Source organism: Pinus tabuliformis, chromosome J, assembly GCF_031772625.1.
Source record: "Pinus tabuliformis cultivar Carrire ecotype Pingquan chromosome J, CPIR1, whole genome shotgun sequence".
Lineage (NCBI taxonomy): Eukaryota > Viridiplantae > Streptophyta > Pinopsida > Pinales > Pinaceae > Pinus > Pinus tabuliformis.
The window spans coordinates 124,820,400-124,829,642 of record NC_142295.1 but is presented as its reverse complement, the minus strand read 5'-3'; the positions used below and the strand labels follow the sequence as shown (position 1 = coordinate 124,829,642).

Below are 9,243 nucleotides of genomic sequence, written 5' to 3'. Positions count from 1 at the left end.
AATAATTTCACTGCATGTGTAAAACAAATCTCTCATGAATTTCCTATGCTCTGTGTGCTCCTCTTCTTCGGCTCTGTCTGCTTCTCTCATCTCTATCTGCTCCTCGAATATTGCCATATTGACATCAATGAAAATCTGTGTCCAACAATCTCCCCCTTTGTTATTGATGGCAATATTCTTCTGCTTTCTCCCCCTTTGACATCAATGGCAAAGGGATGCATATGGACTCCCCCTGTCAAACTGCTCCCCGTATCTTGCTACATCTTTATGAATGAACTTGAGTGATGATAAAGAAATAACCCCCATCTTTTGATGCAGATGTTCGAATGCTTCTTGAGGAAGAGGTTTTGTGAAAATATCAGCTATCTGCTCCTTAGTACTGATATATTCTAGGACGATGTTTTGTTCAGCTACTTGTTCACGGAGGAAATGATACTTGATTGGTATGTGTTTGGTTCTTGAGTGCATCACAGGATTTTTGCTGAGACTGATAGCACTTGTGTTGTCACAATAGACGGAAATTGGTTGATCTGTACATATGTCGAGATCTTTTAGAGCTTCCTTCATCCATAGTATCTGAGAACAACAGTCTGTTGTAGCAATATACTCAGCTTCGGCTGTGGATAATGATATGGATGACTGTTTTTTGCTGAGCCAAGATACCAAACAGTCTCCTAGGAAGAATGCATTTCCACTAGTGCTTTTCCGATCATCTATACTTCTAGCCCAATCAGCATTGGTGTATGTAGTTACAGTCAGTGTTGAGTCCTTTGGGTACCAAAGACCGAAATCAGAAGTTCCCTTCAGATATCTGAGAATTCTTTCTACAGCTAATAAATGGGATTGTTTGGGAGCAGATTGAAATCTTCCCACCATTCCTACTGCATGCATTAAGTCTGGTCGTGTAGCTGTTAAGTATAGAAGGGCTCCAATCATTGACCTGTAATTAGTTGCATCTACTAGAGGGGAGTCATCATCTTTGCTCAGTTTGCAGTTTGTGGTCATAGGTGTGCTCATGGGTGCACAATCCTCCATTTCATATTTTTTAGCATGTCTTTTAGATATTTGGTTTGAGATATACACAATCCTGCTCTAATTTGAGATATTTGAAGTCCAAGGAAGTGGGACAGCTCTGCTATCATTGACATCTCAAACTCTTTTGACATGTTTTCAGAAAATTCATGGCTCATTTCATCATTATTACAAGCAAAAATCAGATCATCGACACAAACAAGAGCAACTAGTAACTTACCTTGATCTATCTTTATGTATAGATTGCTTCCACCCACTCCCTTTTTGAAGCCTTGTTGTTGTAGATAGTGATCCAGTCTTGCGTACCAAGCTCCAGGAGCTTGTTTCAACCCATATAAAGCCTTTTTCAACTTACAAACTAAGTCCTTTCATGCTGTTAGATCAAAACCTTCTGGCTGCTCCATGTAGACTTCCTCCTTGAGTTCCCCATTTAGAAATGATGATTTCACGTCCATTTGATAGATTTTGAATCCTTTTGAGCAAGCAAATTCCAAGAACATCCTGATAGCTTCCATATGGGCCACTGGTGCAAATGTCTCTTCAAAGTCAATTCCTTCAATTTGTAAATAGCCTTTGCAGACAAGTCCTGCCTTGTTTCTGATAACCTGTCCTTCCTCATTCATTTTATTTTTGAACACCCATTTGGTTCCTATTATGTTTTTGTCCTTTGGATGAGGTACCAGCTCCCATTTCTTGTTCTTCTCAATTTGGGTCATTTCTTCTTCCATGGTTTTGACCCAATGAGGATCATTATTTGCTTCTGCAAATGTTTCTGGTTCTATCATAGATAGGAGGGCAATGACTTTTCTCTTGGGTGTAATTGTTATCCTTCTTCAGGTCTGCACACCTTCACCTTTATTGCCAATGACCTGCTCTTCTGGATGGTGTCTTTGGACATACTTCATCTTAGAAGGGGTATTAGGTGGTTCTCTTTCCTCTTCTTCTTCTTCTTCTTCCTCATCTATTTCTTCTTCTTTAGGTTCTTCTTCTTCAATGAGAGAGTCATCTTCATGTTCTCCAATTTCCTTTACTAGAAGATCTTCATCAACATTTACATCAATGCTTTCCACTATTTTCTTCAGTCGATAATTGTAGCACTTGTAAGCCTTGTTCCATGTAGAGTATCCAAGAAATATCCCTTCATCAACCCGAGAATCAAACTTTCCTGGTGAACCATCATTTATTTTTATGAAGCACTTGCTTCCAAAGATCTTGAAGTACTTCATCGAAGCAGGTCTTCCTTTCCATAGCTCATAAGGAGTTTTATCACAATTTGGTCTTAATTGAGTTCAATTCAGTGTGTAGACAGCTGTCCCTACTGCTTCTCTCCAGAATCTAGGTTGTAAGTCTGCTGTTAATAGCATAGTTCTCGCCATTTCTTGGACTGTTCGATTTCTTCTTTCAACTACCCCATTTTGCTGAGGTGTTCTGGCAGCCGATAATTCCCTTTTAATTCAATGAATATTACAGAACTCACTAAACTCGTTTGATGTGAATTCTCCTCCTTTGTCTGTTCTGAGGCACTTAATTTCTGAATCTTTTTCATTTTCTACAAGGGCTTTTAGATTCTTGAAACACTCAAAAGTTTCAGATTTATACTTTATGAAATATATCCACATCATTCTAGTATAATCATCAACAAATAACACAAAGTAACTTTCTCCTTGGAGTGCTTGATTTCTAGTTGGCCCACATACATCAACATGGATGATCTCTAAGGGCTTCGATGTAGAGTGTTCCTTTGTCTTGTGGTTGATTCTGGTTTGCTTTCCATGTTGACATGGGGCACATACTGCTTGATTTGGTTTGAACAGCCTTGGGATGTCTCGTACAGCTTTGATCTTGATGATATTGATCAGATTTTCGAAGCTTGTATGTCCAAGTCGCTTGTGCCACAGCCAACTCTCATATGTCTGACTCAGGTAGCATTTATTTTCTTGAATCTTGTTCAGAATGTAAATGTTGTCTAGTGTCCTCACCCCTTTTGCCACAAGTTTCCTTGAGGTGGAGTTCCTTATTTCACAGTCTTTGGTGTTGAAAACAACCTTATGTCCTTGATCACAGATTTGGATGACACTCAAGAGGTTGTGTTTGAGTCCATCAACCAGCAGAGCGTCTTGAGCTTTTCCTTTTCCATTGATCATAGTAACTGTTCCTTTTCCTACAATTCTGCCAGATCCGCTTCCAAAGGACACATTCCCTTCCTTTTTACTCAGTGAGACAAACATCCTTCTGTCTCCTGTCATGTGTCTGGAGCACCCACTATCTATAAACCACTGGTTTCCATTATTTTGAGCATATAGAGCCAGGCCGCATTTTTCCATGCTGGAGTTCTTGCTATTCGTCTTTCTTCCTTTGAGTGGGCAGTCTTGTTCATAGTGTCCATTATTGTAGCAGAAAGAGCAAATCAGATCAAATTTGGTCAAGGGATCAAATGAATTAAAGGTTTTGATTTGTCCCTACTTTTGGGGGCATATGAGTTGATTATTCTATCCTTTAGCTTTGTCTTTTCACTTCTGCGAACCATACAATGTCTGGCTTGATGACCAAAGCTTTTATAGTGAAAGCAGTGTCCAAGAAAGATGGTTTTGTACTTGTTGAAGCAACCACGGTTTGAGTCGATTTCCTTCCTGGGAATTACTCCTCCCTCATTCTTTGGATTTGCGATGGGCCCTTGGTGGAGTACAGGTTTGTATTTGCTGTAGTGTCCATGATTCGACTCCACATTCTTCTTTGGAGTAATTCTCTCTTCATTCTTGGGATCTGGGGTGCACTTTTCATCTTTTGGATTGCAGGAAAGTGCATCGGCATAGCTTTTCACATTATTCTTAGTGCTTGAGGATTCTCCTTTGAAACCTATTCCAAACTTGTCATGTTGAGGTTTTTGATTTTTTCAGAATAGTCTCAAGTATTTGAGAGCTTTTACAACCCTTTTTAATTTGCTCCAACTCCTTTCTCAGAGACACTATTTTGGTCTTGCGTTCTTCACAAGTCTCTTCCTTTTCTTTAAGCTTTGCTTCCAAGAGATCTTATCTCCTTCTTATTTCCTCGTTTTCCACTTTGAGAGAAATGATTTTTTTCCGTAGTTTCTCATTTTCTTCAATGGCACTTATTAACAGTTCATCTACATTTCCTTCTAGCCCTGAGTCATCATCATCTGTGAGTGCCATGAATAATGCTTCTTGGCTTTCATCATGATCGCTTTCCTCATCTGATTTCCTTTTGATGACCATAAACTCATCCTCATCAGACTCATCTTGCTTGGAGAAGAAGTTTTTCTTATTGAACCCTTTCCTTTTATGTGCCATTCTTTTAGAATTTCCTTCATCATCACTGTCATGTTTATGAGGACATTTTGCTGCATAATGACCTATTTTACCACATTTAAAACAGATAAGAGGATACTTGCCTTTAAGCTTAGATCCTTTCTTCAGCTTTCATACAAATTGAGCCAATTCAGATTCCACATCTGACTCGTCACTACAGTCATTCCTTTCTTTCCCCTTCTTTGACCTTGAGGCCTTGAATGCTACACCTTTGGAGCTTGGGCCACCTTTCCTCATTTCATAGGCAATGAGAATTCCATGGAGTTCATCCATTTTGAGGGTATCTAGATCCTTTGATTCTTCTGTAGCGCTTATTTTGGAGTCAAACCTGTCTGGAAGAGACCTTAATACCTTTTGAACAATGGTACTTTCTTCAACTTTTTCGTCCAATCCTTTCAGGGAATTTACCACTTCAGCTACTCGGAGGAGGTATGCTGCAATATCTTCTTCATCTTCCATCCTCAAAATTTCAAATTGTCTTCTGTGAGTTTGAAGCTTTGCCTTTTTGAATTTTGAGTCTCCATCGTACAAGCCAACTAGCTTCTCCCACATTTCTTTGGCTGAGGTACAGTGCATGATTTTTGTAAACTCAGAATCAGTGATTCCACTAGTGATGGAGTTCATGGCCTTTGCATTTTCGATGTAGGCTTTCCTCTCGTCTTGGTCTGTTGGAAGAGTGGAAGTAGTTTTGTATTCATTTTGAACAAAATGCCAGACTTCAGGTCCAAAGGACATTAAGTAGTAAGTCATTCTTTTCTTCCAGAAACCAAAGTTAGTGCCATCGAACAAAGGAAGTCTTCCTGATGCTTCGTCGTTTCTCATCATGGCTGCGGATCCTTCTTCAAGCTGTTAGGCTATTATGAAGAAACTTGGCTCTGATACCAATTGTTGGAAATATTGAGAGGGAGGGGAGTGAATCAGTATTTCTTACTTTTTTTTTAATTATTCTACTGATTGCCAACAACCTATATAGATATGTATATGTATACACAGAACACAGAAATCAACAACTGAATTTAATGCTTTTATTAAAACTCAAGACAGTGCAAAGAAATAAATACAATATAAGTATAAATCTGATTGTGAATAGTTGCCAAGCTCCAACTTGTACTTCAGTGAGGTTCCAACCTCCAGAGCACCAACTCTGTTTTGCAGTGGTTCTGCACTTAGGAGCACCTACCCCAATGACTTCAGCCGTGTTCAGTTCTGAGGCTCCAACCTCTTGGGCTCCAATCAAACCTTGGTATAAATAGGTATGCTATTGCACTCTATTCAGCTGAGGTTGTCTCACTCTTGCTCTCCTGCCTCTGCTGCTTCTACTGCCTCTATAGCCTCCCCTGCTTTTTCTGCCTCTTTTGCCTCTGCTACTTCTACTATCTCACCTCGGGTTCTTCACCACCATAACCGCACCAATAGTTCTCTGTTTCTACTGTTTTATACATTCCCATGCCTTTGTCCATTTGTTTCCATTTACACTGACTCTTAGGCTTCCTCCTCAGTCGCTGTCGTTTCCTCTGACTCGCTTGATCTTTCAGTTTCCCAATACGACCAAATCCATTTATTCATATCTTGGTCCTCTCCTTTCCCGAAGATCTTTGAACTCTAGGAGGGGCCTCTGTTGCAGTAGCTCTAACTGGTTGCAAAGTCCTAGCACTCTGACATTGTAAGGCTGAACCTTAGCCAAACTCTACAATGGATTCGAAGAAATTGCTTCCAAATCTTTCGAAAGGCAATCTGACTGTGCCATCAGTGCTGGTTATCTTTGATCAGATCTGTGCATCAACCGCCACAGAAGGACGATGATTTTCACGAAAATATCCCGCCGTAACAGATGATCTCATCATGGTGGAAGCTTCCATTTCCATTGCGATCCGAAAACCAAAGGAACGAAATCTAAGAAAACTGATATAAAAGTTTAGAAACACCCTTTTGCCCCATCGTTTCTCTTTTATTCCAAAAACCCACATAAATCCTTTTTCGTTTAGCCCTAGGTGCTAAGGTGTTAACACATATAACCGTGCACTTTTGCCAAATCATATTACCCACCAGGGCCCTCACCTGTCACGTCAGTCGATAAACGTGCATGATTAGATCCTGTCATTCGATCACATCCACCATATCATCCGACGACGTTCGCTAGCCCTCATCCCTCAAGCCGCGCCTGCGATAACCCGCAAGGAAAGCAGTTTCGCGCCCATCGCACCGGCCACGTGTTTCTGTTTCACTGGATTGCGCAGCCATATACGAATACCGCCATTGCTCCGTAGGCGGTGTGGGAATACCGCCCGCCCGGGAAACTGCCTATCCCCAGGCCGTTAACCTCCACGCGACTTCCACTCCCGATCACCGTTGGATCCACCGCGCCCTGATCCGATAGCCCGCATCGATTCAGTTGTTTCTCCCAGCTTACCCTTGGTTCCCTCTGAAGTCTCCTGGGCCTTCTAACCGGTGTGGTCCTTAGTCTCCTCGGCTTTCTCAATTGAAGAATCCTTACCTTCCTGCATTTTTTCCACAACACTATCCTTAGCTGCCCATGCTTTCTCTGCTACAGTATCCTTAGCTGCCCGTGCTTTCTCCATAGCTGCATCTTTGGTTTCCTCAGCTTTCTACGCAGCAGAATCCTTATACTCGCGTGCTTTATTCACAGTTGTATCTGTAGTTTCTCTCGTCTTGTCTGCTACAGAATCTTTAGTCTCTCGTGTTTTGTCCACAGTGGTGTCCTTGACTTCCTGTGTCTTTTCCATGATAGAATCCTTGGCATTCTCGATTTTTTCTTGGAGGCCCTTGAAGGCCAACATGGTGCCCTCCTTGATACTACCCAATGTAGAAGAGGCAGACTCAGTGCTGGCATCTTTGGCAACATGTGCCATCCATTTTGCAGATTCCAAGTTATCAGAGGCATTTTCCTGTCTCTCTTCTGCCTCCTGGCCAGAAGGTCTTCTCACGTTTTCATGTTCTGAAGCCATTGATCTGTACCTTGAAAATCAAAATTATCAGTTCAACTATTTCACAGCTCTAGAATCAAAATAATTTCATTGCATGTGTAAAACAAATCTCTGATGAATTTCCTCTGCTCTGTGTGCTCCTCTTCTTCGGCTCTGTCTACTTCTCTCGTCTCTATCTGCTCCTCAAATATTGCCATATTGACATCAATGGCAATCTGTGTCCAACACTTTCCAAATCTCTCTCTCGCCCCCACTTTATCCCTCCCCCACCTTCTCCTTTTCTCCAATCTTCCATATATCTCTACCCCTTTCCTTATCTCTTTCTATCTCTCTCCATCTCCCTATCCCTATCTCTATATCTATCTCCTTTTTCCTACTCCCTCATTCTATATTTCTTTCCCCATCACTCTTTTTCTCTCTCCCTCTCTCTCTCCCCCTCTTTCACCCCTCTCTACATCCTTTTATCTTTGTCCCTATCCCTTTCTTTCTCTCTTCCTCTCCTTATGCCAGCCTACCATATCCCCCTTTATCCTTCCATGAGAACCCACCACCCCGCTTTCTCTTTCTCACTCTCTCTCTCTCTAACTCCTAACTCCCCCTTTCTTTCTCTCCTTGTATTTCTCTCTTCCCTCTCCCAATTTTCCTCTCTCTCTCTCACTTTCTTTATAGATATTATATATGTGTGTGTGTTTGTGTGTGTGTGCGCATGTCTCTCTCTTATCCAACTCCCCACAATCTCTTCTCCTAAGCCTCCATCTTTCTCTCCCCCCTTTCCCTATCCATTTCTTTCTCAACTCTTTCCATCTCTTTCTCCCTTTTCCTATTCTCCTATCTCTCTCTTGCTCCTCCTTCTCTCCCCCATAATCCCTTGACTCTCTTCGCTCCCTCTCCACCCTCTACCTCGACTCTCTCTTGCTCCTCCTTCTCTCCCCCATAATCCCTCGACTCTCTTTCCTCCCTCCCCACCCTATCCATTTCTTTCTCAACTCTTTCCATCTCTTTCTCCCTTTTCTTATTCTCCTATCTCTCTCTTGCTCCTCCTTCTCTCCCCCATAATCCCTCGACTCTCTTCCCTCCCTCTCCGCCCTCCCCCACCTCCCTCTCCCCCATATGTCTTCCTCCCTTCATCTCTCTCTTAACAACCTCCTTCTTCACTAACCCCTTCTCTTTTCCTCCCCATCTTTCTTTATTTCTCAATTTTTCTCTATATGTCTCCCACTTTTTATCTCCCTCCCTTTCCTTATTCTCATGTCTCTTATTTTCCCACCTCTCTCTAAAGGAAATAGATATATAATATATATCATAACTAAAAATTTAATATCATAAAAACTAATTAAAATACCTAAAATAAAATCAAACTCGATAAAAAAAAATTGTGATAAATTTCAATACCAACATTAAAACGACATTTTTTTTCTTTAATACATGAAAACATAAAACTTTCCCCCACCCAACGCGCATATATATATATATATATATATATATATATATATATATATATATATATATATATATATATATATATATATATATATATATATATATATATCTATATATATATATAAGAGATAAATTTGAAGATTTTACACACTTATTGGTCCTCACCTCCGGCATAGCAGGGACTATTGCAATCCATCCGGCCTTACCAGCTATTAAATCACTTTGACAGATTAATATATTCGCTACATTTCATGTTAAACCAAAGTTTATCAGTGGAAATTTCTGTGTAAGAAAATTATAACCAAACTTGTGAATTCATCCTCTTGTTACAGGCCTCACATGCCCCGATGTTATTTCAGCTAGGACAAGTTATTTTTCCCAAGTAAGCTATTTTATGCAAAGTTTTTAAGCCTCCACTTCCAATGGCAGCTGCATGCCACCTACATGTTCTTCAGGCCACTTGTCACCTCCTCTATCTCCTGTCCCGTCTTCGTTCCACA

The 9,243-nt window shown here is 40.8% G+C and overlaps 1 pseudogene; it reads right to left on the bottom strand.

The window, feature by feature from the left end:
* Positions 1-6,743: 6,743 nt before the first annotated feature.
* On the bottom strand, positions 6,744-7,324 carry LOC149225924 (uncharacterized; annotated as a pseudogene).
* Positions 7,325-9,243: the final 1,919 nt, after the last annotated feature.